The sequence below is a fragment of the Gobio gobio genome (genome assembly GCF_949357685.1).
Source record: "Gobio gobio genome assembly, chromosome: 25".
Taxonomy (NCBI): Eukaryota; Metazoa; Chordata; class Actinopteri; order Cypriniformes; family Gobionidae; genus Gobio; species Gobio gobio.
In genome coordinates, this window is record NC_137121.1 from 7,068,442 (window position 1) to 7,095,934 (window position 27,493).

General features: G+C 39.6%; 1 protein-coding gene across 1 annotated transcript in view; it reads left to right on the top strand.

Annotated features, from left to right (window-relative positions):
• Window positions 1-7,904: 7,904 nt before the first annotated feature.
• Window positions 7,905-27,493, top strand: part of eps8l2 (EPS8 signaling adaptor L2) — a gene marked incomplete at its 5' end in the record, with an annotated part of 73,626 nt that continues 54,037 nt past the window's right edge. Inside the window, one exon of the mRNA XM_079810240.1 lies at window positions 7,905-8,190. The remainder of the gene's footprint in view (window positions 8,191-27,493) is intronic.

Genomic DNA, 27,493 nt, shown 5'->3' on the forward strand with positions numbered 1-27,493 from the left:
GTGATTGAGAATGAGACACACCGGCCTCGAGTCCTCTCATGAGGGAGCACGGACGAGCGACACCGGTGAAGGACGAGAGAGGACCTGGCCTGGATTTTAAGTTGTGTTTTGTTATGTATGTGCGCGGCAGTCGTCCGTGAGGGGCTGCCGCTTTTACTTTCATTTTGTGTTTATTATTTGATTAAAAGTTGTTAAACTTTCGCCGGTTCCCGCCTCCTTCTTCCCTGAACAAACGAACTCCCGTTACACGGAGCAAGAACAATCACTGCTGAGTTTTGTTGGTGGCCATGATGTTGTGGTCCGGGAAAAGTATTTTTCAGCTCGCTCCGTTAGTGGTGAAGGAGTTGCTGAAGCCGTCCGTCTCCCACCACCCGCGAGAAAAACCCAGGCTGAATTACCGACTGCTTTAGACAAACACCAAGGTCGTGTGGTAATGTAATTGCTCTCCGAGTCAACATCTCTGAGTTTTCAAGAATATATCACTTCAAAATTCACTGTTTATATCCTTTTTGACCCCTGCAGAGCACCGTACGGTTGCGCTTCGCTGTAATTTGCATTTCTAGACTTGTATTTCTTTAAATACTGGCAAGTGTTTACAAGAGCAAAATATTTCATCACCGCTCAAAAAATAACAGAAGAAAAGCACGTAAACATTTGAATTGGGCCGTTATTTACGGCAGCATTTATTCTTATCATACCAAGCATATGACATTTTATTTACAGCATATACAATCATGTTATGATTGCACGAGATATGCACCACGAGAGCAGCGCGTTCCGTTCACAAAACTCTCCTCTCCACCGTGAATCACAATCCGAATGCACGAGGTTTTATCACTGACACTGAAGTGGTGTGACTAACCGCACATTAATGTGAGAATCAAAGGCGAACGTCACGACCAAACGTTAGCGATTGGTTATGGCAGATCCAGAGTGACTCTTGGCAGATCCAATAGTTTTAAACTTCAACAGAGTTCCCGCCTTCAAGGAAGTGAACGCTTGTCAATGGAGAGCGGCCAGACTCTCTGTACAAATGAAATGTACGAGAGTCTGGTAAGACCAGGCTATGGATGGACACCCAGAATAAACAAAATGGAGCTCTGATGCCAGGATGGATGAAATGGGGAGCTCTGATATCCGGACAGCTGTGGCAGGAGCATCTGGGGTGTCTGTGGCAGGACTTGCTGGGTATCCTTGGCTGGGAGCACTGGCATTGAGGAGGCAGAGACAGACAGGACTGGAGCAGCCATTGCGGAAACCTCAAGATGGTCGAGAAGGAGCTCTGACATTGTGGAGGTGGAGACAGACAACTCTGGCATTTGGACAGCTGTGGCAGGAACCTCAGGAACGGAGTGGCCACGATGGGGAAAAACAAAAAGGGGCAACCAAAAGAAGTATGTACACATCCCTCCGGGAGCAGTACCGCCAGACGCAAATACTGCCCCCTCAAGCCAAGGCGCAAGACGCTACACAAGGCTTGCTCGCCCCGCAAGACGCAAAGGCGAGAGGAGGGATGGAAGCGTCTCCCATTGCAGCCCGCAAGACGCCAAGCTGCCCGACAGACGCCCACTGGAGTGGCCTTATGTAAAGACCTGAGGCAAGACAGAAAAAAGAACCGATTTAACTTGGCAAATTCTTCCTATGAAAATAAATAAATGATTTTTTTTAACTACCTTAAACCAGTTGTGTCCCATGATCATCCCCAGATCAAGTCGACGGCTTGGCCTTTTCCTCAGCAGAGCCCGGAGCAGATCACAGCATTCTGGAAGACGAGAGGGACGTCTGATTATTACCTTAAACTTTACATCTGCTCTATTTGATCATGTTAAGGTGTTAGTTTTGAATGATTGTGAATTATTAATTCTAGACCTCACCCATTGACAGGCCAGGCTTGGACCAGCGCCAATTCTTCAGGCGATGCAGGTCACGGTCACTAGGGAAATGTCCGCAGAGCATCACGAACATCAGGATCCCTAGTGACCATGCCGTCGCCTGCCTGCCGTCGTACTGCCCCTGGGCGTGGTACTCAGGAGGCGAGTACCTGGCTGTGCCTGAGGAAAGAGATTTTGTTTGAGTAAGTTTGCATTAACGCAAAACTCATCACTGGAGTTGAAGTGCCAATACAATACAGACGATACATACCAGAGAATGACCTGTATGGAGATGTCCTCAGAATGTCCCCACACCCGAAGTCTATCAGCTTGACTTCGTTTGTCTCGCTGTTTATCAGCAGGTTTGCCAGCTTTATGTCACGGTGGAAGACTCCTCGAAGGCAGCACACATTGGCAGCACAAGCCACCTGCCTCATGATGTGGCATGCCTTCTCTTCTTCGAGTCTTCCACCGTGACGCATCACAAACTGCAGCAGACTCTCACATGGGGAGGGACATTCGAGGACCAGTACAAAGTGGTCAGGGTGGTCCTGCCAGTCCAGCAGCCTGATGACCTCTGGCACGCTGGGGCCTTCATTGGCCAGGATGGTGAGGGCGATCTCCACGGGAAGGGGATTTAGCTGATCAGGCTAGAATACAAACAGTTTTTATCATCGTTAGATGGAGTTGGTTTATTAAATGTGTTCATTTGAGATGTTTTATAGTGTTTATGTAGAGTAATGTACTTACAACAAATAAATATTTCATGCTCTGGGTCTTCGTGACATATTTCAAAGCCACCTAATGAAAGAAAACATACATTAACGATGAGGCAGGGCAAACATTTTCTGGCTTGATAATGTGTTGTTTATTTTGACTTACTTTGAGACCATCCTCCAGACGTCTCCCTTCATACACCACACCAAAACCACCTTTGCCCAGCTCATCACCAACACTGTAGCGGCTGAAGATGTAGTCTATTAAAAGACAAAAATAACATGCAAAAATTCATTCATATAATTATTCATTTTAAATGTATTTAAATTCATTAATAAAGTGATATTAAATGATTTATCCGATATTGAATACTTTAACATTAGTACACATAGACGTGTGATGTTATGTTAACATGTCATGGCATCGATGTGGATTTTGGTATAATATTTACTGATGTGTACTTGATATTGTGGACTTGTGTCATTTACCATCACTACTTCTTCCTGGCTTCTTTTCCTCCTCGCTGCCTCCTCCTCTCTCCTTCACCCTCCTCTCCTCCTTTTCACCACCTTCTCCTCTGAAGAAAGGGTGAAGCCTCCTCAACCGCTCCTTTACCTCCTCGCCTCCTCCTCCTGTCTCCACCCTCCTCTCCTCCTTTTCACCACTTTCTCCTCTGAAGAAAGAGTGCAGCCTCCTCCACCACTTCTTTCTTTTCTTCTGCACTCTCCCTGACTCCTTCACCCTCCTCAACTCCTCCACACCTCCTTCCTCTCCTCCTCTCTCCATCACCCTCTCCTCCACACCTCCTTCCTCTCCTCCTCTCTCCATCACCCTCTCCTCCACACCTCCTTCCTCTCCTCCTCTCTCCATCACCCTCTCCTCCACACCTCCTTCCTCTCCTCCTCTCTCCATCACCCTCTCCTCCACACCTCCTTCCTCTCCTCCTCTCTCCATCACCCTCTCCTCCACACCTCCTTCCTCTCCTCCTCTCTCCATCACCCTCTCCTCCACACCTCCTTCCTCTCCTCCTCTCTCCATCACCCTCTCCTCCACACCTCCTTCCTCTCCTCTCTCCTCCTCAATCATCGGACTCACTTTACAATTTCGCTGACCCATCGCTGTGAAAACACACTATCGACCACTACAACAAACCCACAAAGTGTGTGAGAAAGTCAAGCGCTTATAAAGCCCAATTCGAACGCGCTCTGGGACATCAAAGAGACACCGCGGCTCGGAACGTTCCAAAAATGTCATTCATCCCAGCAGTAAAATATGTTGAAAATGTGTTTTTTTTTAAATTCAAGTTTTTTTAAGCCGCAAAATCTTTCAGAACAGTGAGATGAGGCAATATAGGCACTATGTTATATTATAAATGCTTAATATGTACACATAAAGTGGTGTTTTCGAAGTTTTGACTAATTTTATTATACATAATACCATTTTTAAAATAGATATTTCATTTTTCGTATATATCATTGTAAAAAAAAAACAGGTTTTTGTTGAATCGTGCCTTTTATTATTAATAGGAGTTGTTGCTGTACATGAAAACAATATATTTGATAGAATAGGGGAGCGCGGGGCACAATTAACTCGGGGTTAGTTGTAACACTGCGTCAATGAGCCCCTATTAGAAATATGCAATTAAATTCTATATTTTTATTAATTCTTTTGAGAAACTACGAGAAAGGGGTGAATAATGACTGAGAGTTAATGTTCAGAAATTATTCATTATTATTATGGTTTGAACTATGCTGTACAGCTGTATTTAGCGATGTGTTTGTTGTCAAACTCGAAATGTTTTATATTTTTAAGGATTAAAAAATGCCATTATTTTATCTTAAAAAGTTAATAATCGTATTTTATTGACATTACATATATATATATATATATATTTTTTTTTTTTTTTATATCAGATAAAATGTTAAGCTGTCTTTTGGTCATGTTATACAATGTCCACCTATGGGGCATGTTTTCACATTTCACTTCCATTCTTTCGGGGTAAATCAAGAAAAAAGTATACACTGTATTAATGAAACAAAACCACATAATTGTACTAGACATGTGGGAAATTAATGTGGGGAAAAATAAATACTCTGAACCCCAAGTGGATTTACACAAACTGAGAAAGTCGAAAAGCGTTAGGTTGTGCCCGCTCTCCCCTATTTCATTGTTAAATATGAGCGTAAACAAAAACAGGTTTTTGTTGAATTGTGCCTTTTAATATTAATAGGAGTTGTTACTGTACATGAAAACAATAAATATATTTGATATAAAAGATTAATGAAGGCATGACTCGTTTTGACATCCTACATGTGGCCAAACTTTCTGTTTTTGGCACGTTGTTCGTTTCTCCAGTAGAGGGCGTCTGTTTAACATGTAATACGGTCAGATTTGTTGATGCTCTTTGTGGTTTTGCAGTGAAAGGTTTATTGGAAGTCGTGGCAGTGCCCTATAGTCAACTCTTTTTGCAAACTGTACATTCAAACCCACATGCAAATCACTCTCTGCTCTCCTATATCCCCCAGTTTCACCGAACCTCAAACAAAGGCATTTGCTTCTGAATTTATCCCCCTTTGAGAAGGCATTCCTCTGAGCAGTTTAATGAGTGATGTTTAACAGAACTTGCTTCTTTCAGCAGTCAAGGTAATCCCGAGAAAGTGAGTGTTCGGATGTTAATTATAAACCAAAACTCAAGGTTCTCAAAATCAAACTCTGGTCTGTGTGCATGCACTGCAGTTCAGCAACCCGTCTGCACACCTGTGTGTGTGTGTGTGTGTGGGTCAAGTCTTTCTGTTAAATGTTCTGTGTATTTTCACCTTGAAGGGATAGTTCGGTGAAAGATGTAAATGTTGTCGTACATTGTCGTCTGTTTTTCCTCCTTAGAACAAAAACGAGTGATTTAAAGCACTGCTCTTTTCTAGACACTGAAAGTGAAGTGACCACAGCTGTCAAGTAATGCTAGATTTGATTCAATAACATCTTTGATCTGTTTCTAAGCTGGTGAATTCAGGGGGAGTGGGACACTTTTTGCCATTGAGATGACTGAATTCAACCTGAATTTACCAGATTATTTCGAATATATACGTCATATAAACGTTTTACGATGCCAAGGACCCCCAGATATGATGAACCTTTATGAGGGACCCCTTCCTAAAATCCATCTATTTTTATGTACGAAAAAAACATTTAAACTGTTAGATAAATAGTAAACGTGACATTATAAATACAACATATTGTTTAAATATGTTATTGTAGAAGCAACTTTCACAATAATTGTATGTAAGCAGCTTATGTGTTAAGAATACCGCCTTACAACCCCAGAGATCAAGATAATGGGAACTATAGTCACTAAAGACAGAAAGCAATTCTGGAATGTATACGGCAAGAAAGGAGAGAAACATTTAGAAATGAAATCCAGTTTTGCTTTGTCTTTTTATTTTTTTGAAATTTTCTGGGGACCCCTTAGAACCTTCTTGGACCCCAGTTTGAAAACCCCTGATATAAACTACGCTTGTATTTTGCTGATTTGTGTCCTTTTTGGAGCTTGACAGCCGGTCCCCATCCACCTTCATTCCACAGAAGAAAACGACACGGGTTTGGAACGATGTGAGGGTGAGTCATTAGTGACAATTTCATTATTAAATAAAAGCCATCCTGATTTTACACTGATTAGGGAGAGAACAGTGTGTTTGTAGGGCGAGTCGTGCTCCATCTCCAGTGACATCCAAACCTGTCCAATGTTCCACCCCGTTGCTCTTCTTTCACTCCGTTCTTTGAAGATTGCCTCTCCTTGATCATACAGGGTTACAGAACTGAACAGGAATTTGCTTACACTCCTAAACAAAAATCACAGAGCTTGTTCGATTTCAGAATGCCCTTTTAAACACATTTTCACCAAAGCATGTGATGCATGAAGGATGGGAATAACATTTAAATCTTACTCAGGTACACTGTAAAATATTATTTTCATGATTTGTTATCACAACTTAATTAATGTGGTTCAGATAACACACTATTTTGAGTTTCTGTTGATTAAACCAATCTTCATTGTATTAACTTTTCTTTATTATTATTTCAGTGAACTCTTCAATCAGGTAACTTACTTTAAGTTAAACCAACAATATTTTTTATGATTAAGTTATGACACCATATGTTTTTACATTGATTTAAAGCTATGCAACTTTTCCGTCCACTAGAGGTCGCTTATTCAAAACAAAGGCGTAGTTTGATGGAGCCAAGTTTGAGCGCAGAATCTTGGGACATGTCCACTTTTCCGGTCATGAGTATGAGGTAACGCAGCTCTGTTTATCATATTAGACACATCTGAGTGTGTTAATGATGTTGTGACGTTACTCTGTGTGTTCTCTCGGCGGCTGCTATGACACTTGTTCACACTGCAGTGAGAGTAAAGCGTTTCTGCAAAATAAAACCGGAAACCGTGAGTAACGCAGATATGATGTCATCGACAGGCGACTCCCTCACACGTCCCGGTTCATTGGTTAAAATAGCAATTTCTCACGATTTACACATAGTTGGAAACATTTGGGATATTGTAAGTGCTCAACTGTACAAAATATATAACACTGGCCTAGTGGTTTTTAGATATTTTACTGAATTACATAGTGCACCTTTAACTCATCAAAAGTTATACAAGTTATACAAGATTCAACTCATTTTTAAGTCAGTTTAATATAATTTAAATTGAAATTTGAAATATTTTTACAGTACTGTGACATTTTGAAGTAGAAATAGTATTTTCTTATAAAACACACTCCAATAATCTTTGTTTTATTTAACAGGTTTTGGAGAAAAGCAGAAAATGTGATTCTCATTTTGAGTAAACTTCATTTTAAAACATTTGCAATCATATAAATGTACGTTATGAGGAATTGCAGCATTGAGTGACAGTGAAACGGATAGTGCATATTGCATGTTTTTTTTATTTAATAATACGTTTTATCAATATTAAATATACAATTTCTCATTGATATGTTATTTGCTGTTTTTAATCTGTTTTTAGTATTCTGATATCAGTAAATAACGGATAGTCATTCAATCTCATTGCAAAAATTAACTAAATAACCTGCCTTTGAATTTTCCCGCATTAGCTCAGTGTTGCCTCAAGGTGCTCAACCAAAAGCATAATTTTATGCAAGAAAAGTGAGTCAATTTTATTTGAACATTCCTTTCGTAAAGCTACAGGGTGAAGCTCTATAAATATCCCATGACTAATAATGTTTTGTGTCGCCTATGTTCCAGAAAGACTGCATTAAATGTGCATGCGTTCATATGCAGGCTCCGCCCCCATCTCGCGCTGCAGGTAGAGTTACGAGCGCGAATCACCTGTCACTCTCGCTCGAGCGCACCTGTTGCATCGCTCGAGCCTTTCTGTCCTCATCATTATATTTTGTTTTTACATTTTTGTTCGTATCAACAAGGTCGCCTTGGCTACCTGAATCGCGTCGTGTTTGGAGCAAAGTTCACATCTGTGAGAAAACAGATTGAGATGGAGTCTTGAAGAAGAGTTTGCCTCAGGAGTTTGGGAAACGGGAGGAAATAACAGCGAACTGAAGAACGGGATTATTGATTCTCTCTGTTGAGGGTAAGAGCTCGTTTCTTTATCAACCCACCGTCGTCTAAACGTGAACGCTATTATATCGGAAGCTACACGCGAGAACGCTCCCGTTATAAGGGTAAACTCTTATTTGCGTTTCTGTCCAAATATGTACAATACGTGCAAATTTCCTTTGGGTGATTTTGGTCATTCGTGAAGGCTTTAAAGGACTTAAACGCGTCTGTCAATATTTATATTTTGGTTTTGTAAATAGAGTGGATGCCATTTTAATATTTAATGCCTAGGTGTGGTTTATTAAAGACGAACTATGAAGGCAGTGACACTGGGTTTGTGGGTTATTATGGTGAACTTTTATTACTGGTTCAAAAGCAAACACAACAAATCGTCATCATTTTATGCATGCCAAAATATGGTTGCACAAGTTTTTTAGTCTGCCTGTGGTGACTGTTCAATTGATGGAGCTCAGTGCAGTCATTTATTGACACCTCCGAACAAGTTTTCAAACTAACAAAACATGTTTTTTGAGTGGCAAAAATAAAGGTTCTTTAGATTATTAAAATGTTTTAATTTATGCTCATTGAAAGGTTCTTTTGGGAGCCAAAATGTTTTTTCTATTCCTGTGAAAACCCTAAAACCTTTATTTTTAAGAGCATAATGTCCTAGTGTAACCGATCCTACTCAACCCGCTCTGAGGGGGATTCGAACTTTGGTCTCTGGCGCAGGAGGCAGTGCGATAACATGGACGCTAAAGACCGTTAACACACAGGTTTACACGCACAGCTCTTACTAGTTTGCCTCCGTTACACTCGCTCCCATAAAACGCACTCCCATCCGGGTCACAGCACTAAATGTAACCGGTCCTACTCTACCCACTCCGAGCGGGATTCGAACCGGGGTCTTCGGTGTGGGAGGAGGCGCGCTAACAGGAACGCTAAAGACCTTTAACACGCCTCTTGTGGCCAGTGTAGTGAGGTTTACACGCACAGCTCTTACTAGTTTGTCTCCGTTACACTCACTCCCATAAAACGCACTCCCATCCGGGTCACGGCACTAAATGTAACCGGTCCTACTCGACCCACTCCGAGCGGGATTCGAACCGGGGTCTTCATTTTGGGAGGAGGCGCGCTAACTGGGACGCTAAAGACCGTTAACATGCCTCTTGAGGCCAGTGTAGTGAGGTTTACACACACAGCTCTTACTAGCTTGTCTCCGTTACACTCGCTCCCATAAAACGCACTCCCATCAGGGTCACGGCACTAAATGTAACCGGTCCTACTCTACCCACTCCGAGCGGGATTCGAACCGGGGTCTTCGGTGTGGGAGGAGGCGCGCTAACAGGAACGCTAAAGACCGTTAACACGCCTCTTGAGGCCAGTGTAATGAGGTTTACACGCACAGCTCTTACTAGCTTGCCTCCGTTACACTCACTCCCATAAAACGCACTCCCATCCGGATCACGGCACTAAATGTAACCGGTCCTACTCTACCCACTCCGAGCGGGATTCGAACCGGGGTCTTCGGTGTGGGAGGAGGCGCTAACTGGGACGCTAAAGACCGTTAACATGCCTCTTGAGGCCAGTGTAGTGAGGTTTACACACACAGCTCTTACTAGCTTGTCTCCGTTACACTCGCTCCCATAAAACGCACTCCCATCAGGGTCACGGCACTAAATGTAACCGGTCCTACTCGACCCACTCCGAGCGGGATTCGAACCGGGGTCTTCGGTGTGGGAGGAGGCACGCTAACAGGAACGCTAAAGACCGTTAACACGCCTCTTGAGGCCAGTGTAGTGAGGTTTACACACACAGCTCTTACTAGCTTGTCTCCGTTACACTCGCTCCCATAAAACGCACTCCCATCCGGGTCACGGCACCAAATGTAACCGGTCCTACTCGACCCACTCCGAGCGGGATTCGAACCGGGGTCTTCATTAATTTTTTGTTCCTCATAACAAGGACGCTAAAAACTGCAGCCTCTAAAGTCAGTTGCTAGTGTCAGTCAGTGTTGTTTTACTAGTTGACTGACAATATTTGGGATGATAATCTGATATGTCACGTGTTGTAATGTTTTTATATTCCTTTGGAAAACATTTACAAATCAGGATCCCTTCCAGGCAGACGTGACCACATTTTCAAACAACACCAATGGGTCATGAGTGAGATTCCTCGATCAATCACAAATCTAAACTTTTACCTTTCCATCTGATATCAGGCTGGCAAACAAGCAGCACAAACGTCCCTCTTATTACCCTGGTCTGTCCTTCTGCTACTCTGTGATCACAATACGAGACAAACACATTTATCATGCACATGAAAACCATCATCAATCATTACAGGCGTGGAAAAAAGCCTTTAGCTGGCACTTAGGCTTATGGTTATGTTTGATTCGCATTACAATGCCAATTCACCCCTGCAGAGCAAAGGTCCTGCCGACATTATCTCCATTTGCACATCTGTTTGAGAGGACATTACATAATTCACAGAAGTCAATAAAGGTGAGCTTAATGGTCATGGGTGCATGGTGGTTTTGTTTATAAGCTTTTAAAGCTCGCTCAGGTTTATTCTGGCCTGAGATCAGACTGGCTGAGTCACCCAAAGCGTTTAATTGATTGGTCGCTGTAATTCCTCCCACCTCGATGAATCCATCTACTGAACCGATGATGCCTAAAAATGAGCACAATGCACAATAGAGCAGCCGAAGACGCTCCCTTCAGAGGCTGATTGTTTTTGCTCGGTCACCTTAGTGAAAGCAAATTAAATTACATATCATGAGCCTAGTCAAAAGACGGCTGTGACTCTTTCTGTACGTGGGTGGTTTGTTGTTGCACGTTTGCTTGGAAACCGAGGTGGTCATTAGCATAATCTCAGGTGTAGATGTGACAGTTCTGTGTGTTTGTGCATGTGATCGGCAGCTTCATGCATCTTTCTGTCAATTTAGAGTTAGAAAGCGCCTTTCAGTGGTCAAGTAGGAATTTGAATTGAATTGATTTGCATCGAATTGAATACAGACCACAGGATGTAAAGTGGAATGACAGGAAGAGGAAATCAGTTCCATAACAACAGGAAATGTATTAGTCACACAAAAACACATATTTGCATCATTAACCCAAAAGAACCATTGTTTCTTAGTGTGAAGAACATCTTTATACGATGATGGACAGATGAACAACAGTAACATAATCATCACGTCACCAAAGAGCGCTTGGGTTGAATTTGAACTCTGGAAAAAATGCCGTTTGGGGGGTAAAATTTGTGTTTTTTTTGGAAGGGTTGCCTGCTAAAGTTCTCATTCCTGGGTCTAAATATCACATAATTGGAGTCGCTTCAACCCACGGACATGGAAAAACAGCCCGCGGGAAAACCGTGGACTTGGCAACACTGTGTGCAGTTGAGTTCTGTTGAAATTTGACAACTAATGCCGCGTTCCAGGCAACCCGTAACCCGTGTTTTTCCAACCTTCTAACCGTGAAAGTGCACTGGAACGGCAGCCAAACCCGTGACTTCCCACCCGTGAACTCGTACTAGATCGATGTACTCCCAGTTACGAGTTTTGACGTCACATAGCCCGCGAAGCAACAATGGCAGCCCCCTACGGATGCAGTGTTTATGAAACAAATATACAAATAACGTAAAATAAAAGGTATAACAGCTTTTCTTGCCGTCTGCGCTGTTTTTCTCCTCCGTTTCCCTCAAATAAGCAAGGAGTAAGCACCTTTGGTGATAGAAATGATTGTAAATGAGCATACACCCCGTACGGTCCGACATGCTTTGTTTACATCAAACTACCACAGAATTCCTTGCGCTAGGCAGTTTGGCGTGACTTTGCCTGGAACACTACAAAGTCGTGAGTCGTGGTTTGAAGTTGTAATTTACGGGCTCAAAAACCTGCCTGGAACGCAGCATAACGTTATGCGTCGCTCCGTTGCTCTGATTGGTGGTAGGTCTGTCCAATAGAGACAGAGCGAATTTAGGCCACGCCCACACCATGGAAAACAATCCAACACTCTCCATTGACTTTGCATTGCGTGAGGCGCCTCCTTGTCATCTTGGACTGAACAAAAAAACAGAACAATGTCTAAAAGCTGATATGTGACAAAGTGTACAGCAAACAAGCTAAAAAAAACAGAAATACTTTTTTATAAGCTGTCGACCCAAAAAAACAAGTGTTTAAGGAGACAAAAGTGGATACAGGCAATAAGACGTGAAGCTTCAGCAGAAGAACGGGTACATTTTAGGATCCTGACACTCAGTATGCCTATGTGTGCAGTAAACATGTTGTCACTGTTAAGTCAAATATCCAAATGTCTGTTTTATATATTATACAGTCCCTCCAGAAAAATGCGATTATGCGATCGCATGATTTAATGCATAATCAGCCAAAAGGCCCTTTCACACCGGACACGTAATGAAAAAGCGAAGCGGAAAAACGAATATTTCGTGTGCGAATAGTTCGCGTCAAAACCATTCACATCAGCCGCGACGCAAGTTTGCAACGTTTCAGAGCTCCAACATTCCAAAACATTCGCGGCGACAGCTGAGAAAACATGGACACTTCATCATTCCTTGAAGATGAGCTTTTCATTTTATTTAAAAGACAGAGAAGAAGGTTTTGGGTGCACTCAGTCAGAGAGTCTGAAGGGGAGTATGCTAATCTTGTACAGGATCTAAACTTTATCATGGCCAGTATCGCACTTACTTTCAAATGTCCGTGGGAGAGTTTGAGGAGCTCCTCCAGAGACGAGACACACACACTTCAGGAACAATCGATCCAGAACTGCTGTTTCCAGTTGAGTCACAATGTAAACATTTAAGTGCCACAGTCGTACTGACAGAAACACATTCACTTTCTAATAGTCGCGGACACAATTAGGTTAGAAAAAAAATCAACTTATTGATTATAATATGGTAATCCGTAGCCTATAGGCTAGTGGGCAAACACAGCTGCATCTGTACAGCTGTAAACACAAGTACAGCTGTAATCTCGTGAGAAATGCGATACCTGGCAAAGGTTAATGTTGATTGAATGACTAGTGACATCAACTGGACATTTCGTCACCTTTGTTTCCTTGTATGTGATTGGTTTAAGCCTTTTCTATTGCTGCGAGTGTTCAAAAAAATCGACATTGAAACTAAAAAAATAAACGTTGTTTTTTCGCCACAGCACATTCGCGTTCGGTGTGGAAGCTCTCATTACACAAACAGCTGATCAAAAAATAAAACCATCGCGCGAATTATTCACGCGTCAAAATCGCGTCCAGTGTGAATGGACCTAAAGTCTGCATATTTATGCAGGGGGCAGCATTTTTTTCAAATACGCCGCACTTTCGCTGCGTAAATTGCCTATTTCCGCGTGCAAAATATCCGGGGCTAGCATGATTTCATAATCCCCGCATTTTCTTTGCAAAAAAGTCATATATATTAGCAGAAAGTTGAAAAATGTTTGTTTACTTCACACAAGAGCTGCCATTTCCCCCTATTGCCATGGGAACGTTTTGAAGTGATGTAATTACCCGACGTGAACGTCATCGAAAAGCTGCAAACCCCGTGGTGAAACCATAGATATCGGTGAAACCATGATGAAGCACGCAAATTCCCATTTGCCAACAAAAATAACAGCAAAAGACCAAAGCAAAGCAGTTTCCCGGTGTGCTGACCGATTTCAAAACACTGATCATGAAGCTTCGAAGCGTTATGAATCAGTGAGTCGATCCAGCGGTTTGGATCACCAAAGTCCCATATTTCAGCAGTTTGACACGCGATCCGAATCATGAATCGACTTGCTGATTCATAACGCTTCGAAGCTTCATGATGCTGTTTTTTTAAATTGGTCATCACTATAGTCGTGGTTGAAACACGCCCCCACAGCCCAGCGGAGCAGTAACAGACTCATATTCTGACTAGAATTGAGTATGACAACGTCAGGCTAGTGGTATGGTGGATTTCCGCGGGAAATTCAAGCATGTCTTTGCAGCATTACATCACGTCTTTATACATAAAGGAGTCCGGCTAGTAGTAGTAAGGCACGTAAGGAGCATGTTCTTCAGCGGATCATTTATAGCCTTTTCTCACAGCAGCTGGAGTAATTAAACTATCATTTTGATGGTGGATTGTAATCAAGAAAGGCCCAAATTACATCATCAGTGACAACTGGAGATTCAACCGTAGTCAAAAGCAAAAGATAACGGAAACTGAAATCTACAGGTAACGCTAATACACACTAAATACACGTAGTCACGCAATGCTAATGCTGTTAACATTAACAATTTGAGAAGAAAGTATAACAATAATAAGAATTTGCATGGTTTGATGTTATATGAGCGATGGTAGCGCCATTTATTGTAATTGACAAAAATTGATTGTTTTTGACATGTTACTTACTTGTTCAGATTTTTTTATTTAGGTTATACTCCAAGACATAGAATCTGTGATTTCTGAAGTTCAGTATCCACATCGGTGCGGTGACTGACAGTCACACACACTCCTCAAAACATTAGATTCATCCGCGCTGAGGAGCCGCGCCGATGCACAACTCACGTACAGATGATTACTCCGCAAATAACTGCAATTGCAGGTTTCAAACAGAGATGGCGACACAGAGGCTAAACTTACGGACTGCAGCTTTAATGCTTTAATTTAATTGTAAAAATCTTGTAATCTGTTTTTTTCACACACTATACCTTGTTTGTTGTTGATTGGTTTGAGTGCCATTTTGTCAAGCAAAAAAAACTTTTTTGAGGCGGGGCAATTCTTAATCGACTTTTCATTCATTTCCTCCACTTCTGTAGTTATCTCTCTCTATAGTTGCATACACTCATTTGCCAAAGTCATCTTGAATGTTGAATTGTCGATAGAACTGTAAAATTTGAGAGAACATCACATAAGATGACTTGATAAACTGATGTTGAAATTGTGATTCATTTGGTTGGGCACTCTGATCTTCATTTACATTATTGTAACTCTCGACCTATTGATGCAGCAATGCAGCAAGAAATCACAGTTCCCTTTCAGGCGGTCACTACAACGTCACAAATTAATTTGTGATGTCTCCGCTCCCTCCTTCAGGGAATGAGTGTTACCATACGTAACCGAGACATTATTTGGGTTCAGAGGAAGGGAAGTAATGAAGAGGTTACTTTTAAAAGGCGACCTAACTTCTATCTAAATGATTAACTATTCTATTAACTATCATTAACTAATTTTCATGTCAGATAATTTTAAATGTTATCGCTAACAATTTTAATTGGGTTGATATAATCTCTCTATATTTGTGGCAATATCCTGCAATTGACTATGCTTGAGTCACACACAGACTTCAACATTCAGCATCAAAACACAACAATGGTAGCTATACCAAGTCAAGAGTAAATCTAAAGTAAATTATCAAGTACACTCTTTTTAGTTACTAGAACTATAGTAACTAAGCATTTTTCAGTACAACATACTATTTCTATTTCACTTTAATATTAATAAAGGTTATTGCAAAAGACTACAAACAAGTTTCATGGGAGGTCAAACTTGATTTAAGCTTCATATTTTTCACATCTCATGAAGATTTGAGCCAAAACAAGCGACTGAACCGTGTCCATTCAGCAACCGGATCTAACGCTAATCTATCACTGCACCAGAGTCCAGTTCCCTGTATCCGCTACACACCACAATGCCTGCAGAACAACATTTGGTAACACTTTATTTTAAGATGACGTAGTTACATGTACTTTCTATAGTTTTATAGTAAAGGCAATCGGTTTGCATAGTTTTTTAATACTAACTAATTCAATTTTACAGTGTACTTGTAAGTGTACTATTTCAATACTACTTGGAAGTAAACTGGCACACTTTGCAGAGTATAAAAGTATACTTCAAGTGTATCCTTGGAGTACACCACTACAATTTTTGTTTGTACTGCAACTACACTACAAAGTGAACTTCTGTATACTTATAGTTTACTAGTCAAATACTTGTAGCACATTTTTTAGTTTTTGAAATTACACTGTGAAGTGTACTCTCAGTAAACTACTAGTAATTTTATACTGCAAGTATACATGTACGTTTTCTTTAAGTGAGCTTAACATCATACTTATAGTTCACTATTTTTGCACTTTAAGTATACTACTATATTCCTATTTAGGTGTTAATTTTTATACTTGAATGATACCTTTAACTGTACTTTTGAAGTACATTCCTATGTACACTACCTGTAGACTACACAAAAATTCACATACTAAGAATTAGGAACATATCTGTTTTCTTTATAAATCAATATTTTCAAACAATAAAAGTTTGTAAGACGTACTGTAAAACTATGTGAAAATATTTTTTAATAAGCTACCCAGTCTAAAAAGTAAATACTACTATAAGCCAAGTTTACTTAAAATACTTGATTATACTTTTATGCATATCTCGATCTAAAGATTTAGTTCAAGTATAGGCCAAATGTACTGTGTTTTTCTGTCAGCATAAGTCAAGTACATAAGTGTAATTTTAAGTATATTTTTGTGAAGTACACTAAAGTAGAGTTTAAAAAGAGTATAATTTACAAGAAGTATATTAATAGCACACTTGAATAAATAGCTTTTTTTTCTCCGTAAGGGTCTTAATGGAACCATAGGTGGCAATACAGAACCTTTATTTTTGAGAATGTACCTCAGTTCAAATTCAGGAATTGAATTAAAAATGTATCTGAATCGTGCAATCGTGCAAGCTTATTGTCGACTCTGATAGTAAACTTGTCATGTTGTTTTTGGCAGACATCGTTTATTAAATGAAGAACATGTTGAGTATCTGTTGAGAGCCTGCACACGTTTCCAAATCCCCACAGATTCCTTTGGGCTATAAACGCTGATGTTTGTTTATCATGCATGGAGTCGTCATCGTGGTGAACAGCCGGTCAACCGTGACACCACACGAGACTCCTGATTGGGAGAATCTTTGACTTTTGGGTGCAAATATCTTTCAAATACAAAATTGTGAAATGACTTTGTGTCTTTAGTATTAAAAACGAACAATGTCAATTCAAGAATCGCTGACCATATCCTCTTTAATTTATTATAACGAAAGTCTTTTCAAGAACTCTTGACGTCGCTCGTTGTTGAGACGTCACACACACACACTGACTGTGTAAACGCTGATATTCTCGATGATGACACACTTCGCTGTCCCTGCATTATTTAAGATTGTCCTCAATTGCTCTGAAATCAATCAGACATCTATCCACATTCATTTAATTAGCTCATTATGACCACAATTTATTCATTTGTGTCTCATTTTATTTCTCAATTGTCTTCATTTTAAGGTGACGTAGTTACACTGTACTTCCTCAAATAATATTAATATTAATAGTAACTAATTAATAGTAATATTAATTATCTATATGTACTTACTATAATTAGGGTTTGATTTAGGGTTAGTTACTTGTAACTATGCATAATATACTGTTAAAACTATAGTAAGTACATGTAACTACGTCATCTTAAAATAAAGTGTTACCAAATGTTGTTCTGGCAGGCATTGTGGTGTGTAGCGGATACAGGGAACTGGACTCTGGTGATAGATTAGCGCTAGATCCGGTTGCTGAATGGACACGGTTCAGCCGCTTGTTTCAGCTCAAATCTTCATGAGATGTGAAAAATATGAAGCTTAAATCAAGTTTGACCTCCCATGAAACTTGTTCATAGTCTTTTGCAATCACCTTTGTTAATAACCTGGACACAATCTCACATGTTAAAGGGAAAGTTCACCCAAAAATGACAATTCTGTCATCATTTACTCACTCAAATTTTATTCAAACAAAACCTGTATGAATTTCTTTCTTCTGCTGTACACAAAGGACGATATTTGAAAGAATGTTTGTAACCAAGCAGATCCAACAATTAGTTCTGGAGAAATGCAGATCAACAAACGCAAACTGTGGTCATTAAACAAAACAGCCTGGACAAACAAAGCTAAAACCCAAATGAAAGGTGGAGAGGGTGGAACCAGCAATGAGCGCTTGGGGTTAAAAACAAGTTCAGGAGTGGTGGAGGTGTGTGGCGCGGCCCTAAATAGAGGCGTTGTGAGAGGAAATTTTGGAGCGGCCTCAAAATGCCAGTCCATTCATCCGCTCAGGTGTGTCAAATACCATAGGACGTGAGTCAAAGAGCGTGAAGTCTGTATAAACCTTGTTTAAAGAGAGCAGCCATTTAAATTCACCTTGAGAAAACATGAGATGTGGGAAATGCAGCTGAACCGATGACATAATATCCAACCGTTGCGGTGCATTATTGCCCTAATAAGTACTTTTTATGTTAACCCCAACAAGATTTAAAGGGATAGTTGACCCAAAAGTGAAAGTCCTGTCATTATTTACTCACCGTCAAGTTGTTCTAAACCTGTAATAGTTTTTTTGTCTGTTGAACACAAAAGAAGATATTTTGAAGAATGTTGGTAACCAAACTGGTCCCCATTGACTTCCATAGTATTTTTTGCATACTATGGAAGTCAATGGGGACCAGAAACACACAAACATGCAGACCTTCAACATATTGACTGCAATGTTGCTCATTAAAATATTTTTGTGATGCATGTCCAAGATTTCTATTTTTCTAGTTTATATGGTGATTTCATCCAACGCGCGTACGATTGATTCGGTGTGTGAGGCACTGTTAGGGTTGCCACCTTTGGTGTGGCAAAATAAGGGACACCCATTCATGAACCCCCCCCAAAAAAAACACGTCATGAAATGATTATTTCTACATTGACAACTTTACAGCTCAATAATAAACCATAAGAAAACATGAGATCAAGTATGTGAACTTGCAACAGAACACATTTTATATTATTTTACATTTGATTATTTTATTTATTTCTAAAGAACTTTTTAGTAGCCTATTTGGTGCACTTTAAAGGGATATTTCACCCAAAATGAAAATTCTGTCATCATTTACTCACCCTCATGATGTTCCAGACCTGTATGAGTTTCTTTGTTCTGCTGAACACAAAAGAAGATATTTAGAAGAATGTTTGTAACCAGGCTTCTTTGGGGGCACCATTGACTTCCATTGTAATCTTCCTATGTGTTCAACATAAAAAAATGTATACATGTTTGGAACAACTTGAGGGTGAGTAAATGATGACAGAATTTTTATTTTTGGGTGAACTGTCCCTTTAAGCAGCCATTCTGAACCAGTAATCACTTTTTTGAATTTCAAAAATGTATTTTTTTTTATTAATTTACTTAAATTATGACTATATTATCATGTAATTATTTGTCCCATTTTTATCAAATTTTTTTTTTAAATGTCATAAACTTTATATGACAGGATTATTGTTTATGTATGATTATAGCGTAGCTAAATTATAAATTAATAATTACATTTATTAGGCTATAATCTATTAATTAACCTGTCTAAAAAATAATAATTTTGTCTGCAAAGCTCTGATAATATTATATTAAGATATTATCCATTAAAAAAAAACTATAGGCTAACTTTAGAAGCACAGATGTGTCTGTCACCGCTGTTGCTTTAAGTCAGTCAGTCTGAGACACTGAAATGCTTCTCATAAAGTGTGCAGTTGGCCTGGGGTTCATCATGAGTTACTGGACAGACCCATTGATACCTTTTTGATATTCAGCTCTATATCTGGAGATCTTGCGTTCAAACGGTGGACGCGACGCGAGCTCGACATGTTTTTAAAAAACGCGCAAGTTTACAGGCACACTGCACACGGCACAGCGCATGTTCTCGAGACTCCGCCGCTTTGGCAACAAAGCCGCTAAAACGCAATCACGCACAAATGAGCTCCTGTACTACTTATTGTGAAATTGATTTCTTTATATTTGCTATAAGTATTCTCCACACTGCAAAATCCTTGTGTGTTTATTGAACTACGTGTGGACCTATGTAAAATACGGAACAAATCGCGTCCCGTATTGGTTTGATACGGAACGCGTCATTTTGCTTGTAAATACGGGACGATTCCGTATTTTACGGGACGGGTGGCAACCCTAGGCACTGTGTATTTTTTCGCATAGTAAAAGAGCAATGTGTCTTATAATGGTGGAAGCAACAGCTGTTAAGGCAGGACTAGTCAGAAAGGCGATGTTTTTAGCGGACATGAGGTGGCTGAGACTCTCAGGGTGACTAGCAGGCATTTCTATTCTAAGTGGTATTTTATTTTGCTGTAAATAAGATTGCCTGCGGTTACTAGTCACACTGTATGCAGAGTAGACAGTTTCATTGTTTATATTGGAAACAGTCTTTTTGGAGAACGGTTATCTTTTTTTCTTGCTGACTTTTAGTGACAGTGCTGATGAATGTGAAACCCAGCTAACAAAAATATGTTGCTAACGTCCCCATTAAGTTATGAACAATTCAGAATGTTCTCTGAACGTTCAAAACGTCTAGATTTTTAATTGTTTTAAAAACGCTTTTTCTTGGTTATGCGAACGTTAAGGGATACTTTACCCAAAAATGAAAATTCTGTCATTAATTTCTCACCCTCATGTCGTTCCAAACCCGTCTTCTGAACACAAATGAAGATATTTTTGTTGAAATCCGATGGCTCAGAAAGGCCTCCCATTGGCAGCAATGAAATTTACACTCACAAGACCCATAAAAGGTACTAAAGACGTCTTTACAAAGTCCATCTCACTACAGTGGTTTTACAATCATTTTATGAAGCGACGAGAATAGTTTTTGTGCGCAAAAAAAAATCAGAATAGCGACTCAACTTTATTCTGGGGCTCAGACGTGAACTCACGGCGCACCATGACGCATACGCGAGAGTAGACCGGCGTTTTGACACATGACCCGGAAGCGAGGAGCTTTGTTTACAAGCAGAGGAAGACGCGCCGTATCTAAGCTGTTGAATTCTACATTGATCATGCTTTAGGTCTTGGCGGAGTGCTCAAAATGGGGCTAAAGTGTGCATTTCATGGATGCCCGAACTGTGCTCGACGTCATTTTCTCGCTCATGCGTCGTGGTGCTTTGTGAGTTCACGTCTGAGGCCAAGAATAAAGTTGAATAAAGTCGCTATTTTGATTTTTTTTTGCGCACAAAAACTATTCTCCTCGCTTCAGAAAATTATTGTATTGCTGGACAGGGGGCTTAAAATCTGGACTGTCCGGCCAAAATCTGGACGTATGGCCACCCTAGTTTTGTGTCGTACGATCCAAAGTTCTGCCTAGCCAGCGCCTGGCACACTCACTCCAGTCCACTCGTTGTATTGCGTTTAACCACAGCTGTCGTCGTGTTTTTTTGTCTGGCAGTAACAGCAGGTAAAATTTCAATTTAGAGCCTGTACTCTGTCGATTCTGGCACCCAAAAACACAACAAGATGACATTTTGAGCTCCAACTCTGTGCTGGTTTGTATTGGCCGTCTCCAGTTTTTCCTTTGTTTTGCCTCCAGCTAACGCCGTGACGTAATTGTGACGTGGGCCCAAAAAGGGTCTAGACTTAAGTTTGAAAGTAGGAGTACATTTCATGAATTCTCAGCACTTAAGACTAAAATGGCACTTTGAGAAGCTTGATAAATACGGGCCCAGATAACTATGAATGGCCGTTCTATTAAAGGCACAGTATGTACGATTTTTGGATTAAAATATCCACTAGAGCAATGTTATATATTTTGTTGACTTGTGTTACTTACATTATCTCAAAGGTTTCCAAGAATGTTTAAATCCAGAGAAATAAGCAATTTTAACCAGGACACGGACCGCGCGTCGCCTATCAATGACATCATACCTGCGTTACCCTCGATTTCCGATTTACAATTTTATTTTGTAGAAACCATTTAATATATGCTGTGTTTTATTAGACAGGTGAGCAACTGTTTGGAGACATTCATTGACAGAAAACTACTCATTGTTCTACAGCTCAACACAGTTAGTCTTTTTGTTTAAATGTGTTCTTGATTTACCGCAAGTACTGAGTGAACGCACAGAGTAGCATTATAACATAACTTTAAACACACTCAAATAATGTTTCTAATATGATAAAACAGCGCTGTGTTACCCCACATACACATGCGCGGAAGAAGTGGAAGCGCTCGCCTGAGGCATGTTCCGCAAAATCAAGAGTATTTGGGTAAACGCGGTCGGAAATGTCTTTAGTGAACATATACAGAGTTGAATGAGGAATCGGGTGTTACAATGAATTTGGTCCGTGCAGCTCTTAAAGGGCCGGACCTCATTTTCTGTGTGAAGCAGGGCAGGACAGGAACATGCCGGCCAAGGGAGTTTTTAGGGTTTTTTAACCCTAAAACAATGATAAAACAATGAATAGTAAGTTCTGTCATATTATTCAATCACTTTTACAGTTTTTTGCCATGGTATTGATTCAGTATCGTTATTGAGGTATTTTAATCTGGTATCGTATCGAAGTCATAATTCTGGTATCGTGACAACACTATTCTATATAAAAAGTATTTGCTGATATTCTCTTTTTTGTTATGTTGGTTTACAAATTTGTACCTTTTTACATTTTTACTCTTTTAGTTTTCCATTTTGTCAAGGGCTTGTTTACATTTATACTTTTTTGTAATAGTACACTACTGAAGGCCAACGTTGCAAGTTAAATTAAACGTTTTTAAGTAAAATTGTTGAAAAGTATTACGATAAATTAGTCGATAGATTCATCGATATAAAAATAGTTGTTAGTAGCAGCCCTAGAACGTTCCCTGTTAGTTAAGTCGTGGTCATGAGTTTTATCAGACTAATACCTGTAGAAAATCCAGGGAGTTACAGGATTCCTACTAGAATCACACCAGCAATTTACTTAATTTCCTCATTTTTGCACTTTATGGTTTTCCACCAATCTGAGCCCTGAACAACACACTATTCTCTTCGTCAGACGTTGGTGTGAAAATCTTCCGTGTGGTATGAGCTAAACACACGGCATGTGTTTGTATGAAACTGAGAGAATCTTTACATAGTCAAATGCTTATGGTCAGAGTTGACATATGTGTTGTTCTGAGAACAGCTTTTGTTTTTCCCTTTGCTTAAGGTTCAGGATTTCACGGTTGTAACAGCTTTCAGATCATATAGCAAAGGGTCTCAACTGATACATACTGTTTGTGTGACTCTAAGTGGCATCATACCGAAGGCTCTGATTGGTCAAAGCGGGCGGTTTATTGTTTGACTTAAGTGATCTGTTGTAGTGTGTGTGTGTGTGTGTGTGTTTGTGTTTGTCTAGCTCTTTCTCTTTGTGTTGAATGGACAGGTAATGGACAGATGATGGGCATTGCTTTAATAAAGAAACAATCGACAGTAGCTGACATTTATTGACACAAGATGATTGGAACGTAAATCAAAGTACATATTGGAAGTAAACCGTTGTTTGCACTGTGTTTGATTTTTTTGGACAGTGTATCTTTTGTGTGGATGACACTTGATGAGCGATAGCTTGAGGCTTATATCACACCCAGATATCTCTGAATACCGACCAAATGGGGAAAATGGCATTTTGGTGATTATTATCACAACAAGTTTCAGGGCAGGTCATTATGTAAAAACAAAGACTGGTCATTTGCTTTTATTTGGTTTTGAAAGTGTAGCTTAAATGTGTCGAGCTTTACTGAACCCTTTAGCCGTTTTATTGCTGTTCAAGTAAATGTTTAATGTTGAGAAGCAACAGATCACCTGCTTTTTTTGAAGGAATGGACAGTTTCGTGTTACTTTTTAAACGTTTAGGCTCATAGCAGAATCAGTTTTGTTTTCTCTGAACAATCCCAGTGATACGAGATATCATCCAAATTACAGCCAATGAATAAAACAGCACGATAAGAGATACACCACCGTTTACGAGCTCTGGATGCGCAGCTGTGTCATTGAGAGGTGCTGTAATAAAACCAGAGCATCGCAATCTGTCTCACAAAGGCACTCATTTACACACACGTGCATTTGACTGGCTATCTAAATAAGGGCATACCATAGACCTTTATTGGTAATCGTACAAAGGTTTTAAACATAATAAAGCTATTAATAATTACTACATACCAACTCAAAAATTGCACAAAAAACTAATGCAACCACACTGTAAAAAAAGTTGCTGCCTTAAATTTTTTAAGTACAATCAACTTGGATGTTTAAGTCATTGCAACTTAAATTACATTAAACTGATTTAAAATAATGAGTTGAATCTCACACGTTCGATTGAACAAACCTAATAAAAAGGAGCATTAATCACAATAATGGTGACTTAAATAAATTAAACGTTAAACTTAATAAAACATTATCAAAAACACTACAGATGCTGTAGATTTCTTTAATTTTAAAGAGCAGTTAAATGTACAGATCCTCACAATTCCCTATGTTTTAATCAAACTCACAAAATTGTATTATTCAAGTGCAAAGGATTATGGGTATTTCCCCCAGCCACAATGCTTGCATGCTCAGAAACAGATGCAACAATATAAGAGCTTTATAGCTTTATAGAGAAACTGGACACTTTACAGGTAAAAACAGTATTACAATATTTACATTTCATGAATTTATTTAATATGAGAATATTATCCCTCAAATCAAGTCAAGACTAGCTGTGATAGTCGTCTTTGACAATTGCTCTGCGTCACCAAACTTGACATTATCAGATCTCACCATTTAAAATTATAAATTGCTCAGACTTAATGTGGAGTGTCTATTTACACTGAGTGCGAATAGTTTGCCTTGTTGGCAGAGGCTATTTACACTAACTCCGCCCACTGACGTCTGATTGGCCCAAACTAAATTATCAACAGTAAGATGTGTGGTAGACCGTTTTGACGCAAATCAACCCGTGTTCGAATCCGCCTTTTACTCGCTCTACTCCCTTTTCCCATCACATATCAGATTGGAAAGGCATTTATTTTCAATAAAAATAAAATATTTATATTTGAAAAGTGGAAATATAGTGTCTAATGTGTGTTTAATAATAGTGTTTATGGTTAGGCGTAAGTGTAGGAGGGCTTTATTGTCCCAATAAGGCGGCATCCATTTAATAATGTTAATAAATATAATAATTTACACTGTTATCATTGCATACCGTGTAATGTATAACAACACTGCGGTGTATCTGCCACTATTTATAAGTATAAATAGCATCTATTTACACTTATTGCAAAGAAAATACTGCTATTTTTACATAGTGTAAACATAGTGTATCGCTATTTGCACTTATAGCCTACTTAATTACCTACAAGTTGACTTTATTTACTCTTTTTGTTTTGTAATCACTATTTGTTCTACATTAGATAGTTCAATCAACCTTTACAATAGAGTGTCTCTCACAAAATAGAAGTTGGATTATTTATAGCAGTGTTTCTCAACTGGTTGGTCGTAACCCAAAAGTGGGTCGCAAGACCGTTTTGAGCGAGTCGTGGAGTGTGCAGTCAAAGAAACAGCAACAACCATAACAAAACTGAATTCTGAATGTTTTTCTGAATGCTTTAATTTTGAAAGATATGCGTGAAAGCTGTTGAGTCTTCTGTCAGACGCAGTCTGAGTTTTTATTTACACTGAGTGCAAATAGCTCATCTGGTTGGCAAATGCTATTCGCACTAACTCCGCCCACTGACGTCTGATTGGGCCAGACAAAAGGACAGAAGAAACAAGCAGTAGTGTAGGGGTAAAGTGTGTGTGTGACAAGTGTTTTGAAGCAAATCGACCCGAGGTTCGAAACTGCCTTTTGCCGAACTCGCTCAAATACCTTTTCCCATCACATATCAGATGGAAAAGGCATTTGTTTTCAATAAAAATGAAGAAAACATTTGACAAGTGGAAATAAAGTGTCTAACGTGTGTTTATCGGTTAGGGGTAGGTTTAATGAGGGCTTTATTGTCCCATTAAGGCGGCATTCATTTATTAATTTTAACAAATATAATAATTTACACAATGTTATTATTGCATACTATTTAATGTACAACAACAATGAGGTGCAAATAGTATTTGCCAGTATTTATAAGTATAAATATCATCTAATAATGTAAATAGCAGATCTCTAGTAAGAAATGCTGCGATTTTCACTTAATGCAAATAGCAGCTGCCATAAGTAAAACAATTCAGTAAAACGATTGTCTTGATTCAGTATCTGTCAGTGAGTAAAGAGAGACGGTACTTGTGTGTGTTCATGTTTTTCAATGTGTGTGAAATGTTTTTGAGAAATAAATTTGGGTTGTGCCTTAATGACCACTGGAAAATGTGGGTCCCATGGCCAAACCAGTAGAGAACCACTGATTTACAGTGTTCCTGTAAAAGAGAATTCTGCATTTGTAGGGAAAACCAGGGAATTGTTTACTTTTACAAGTCGTTTTTCTAATGTGGGCCACTAAAGGTGGATTTTGTCAGATGTAGCCTTCATTGGGGAAAATGCACACACTCAAAATGAATAATTTTGATGGAGAGCCCCAGCATCACAAACTAAGACTAGATTATGTCGCACACCCTGATTTTGCAGGTTAGACGCGCCAACATATTTTGTTGATCCAGGAACAACATTCCTGTCAGAAAAGTTAGTCCTAACCCCTATCCCTACCTCTAAAACTAACCCTACTCATCAGTTATCCCTAAACTCAGAGGGAAATGATAGGTGAATAACACTGATGTAGAAGCACATGACTAATACTAGCGTGCATTATGTACTGCATGTTGTTTTTTAAAAATAGTATGCAAAACATGTAGTGTACCATAGTAATCATTTCAAACAAATGCTTGTTGTCACAATACCTCATTACAGTGCATATACACTGTATTGCCAAAAGTATTGGGACACCCCTCCAAATCATTGAATTCAGGTGTTCCAATCACTTCCATGGCCAAAGGTGTATAAAATCAAGTGTAAAGTTTGGTGGAGGTGGGATTATGGTGTGGGGTTGTTTTTCAGGGGTTGGGCTTGGCCCCTTAGTTCCAGTGAAAGGAACTCTTAATGCTTCAGCATATCAAGACATTTTGGACAATTTCATGCTCCTATCTTTTGTGGGAACAGTTTGGGGACGGCCCCTTCCTGTCCCAACATGACCAGTGCACAAAGTGTCGCTCCATAAAGACATGGATGAGCGAGTTTGGTGTGGAGGAACTTGAGTCCTGAGCTCAACCCGATAGAACACCTTTGGGATGAATTAGAGCGGAGACTGAGAGCCAGGCCTTCTCGTCCAACATTAGTGCCTGACCTCACAAATGCACTTCTAGAAGAATCCCCATAAACACACTCCTAAACCTTGTGGAAAGCCTTCCCAGAAGAGCTGAAGCTGTTATAGATGCAAAGGGTGGGCCAACTCCATTTTAAACCCTACGGATTAAGAATGGGATGTCATTAAAGTTCATGTGCATGTAAAGGCAGGCGTCCCAAAACTTTTGGCAATATAGTATATCAATACAAT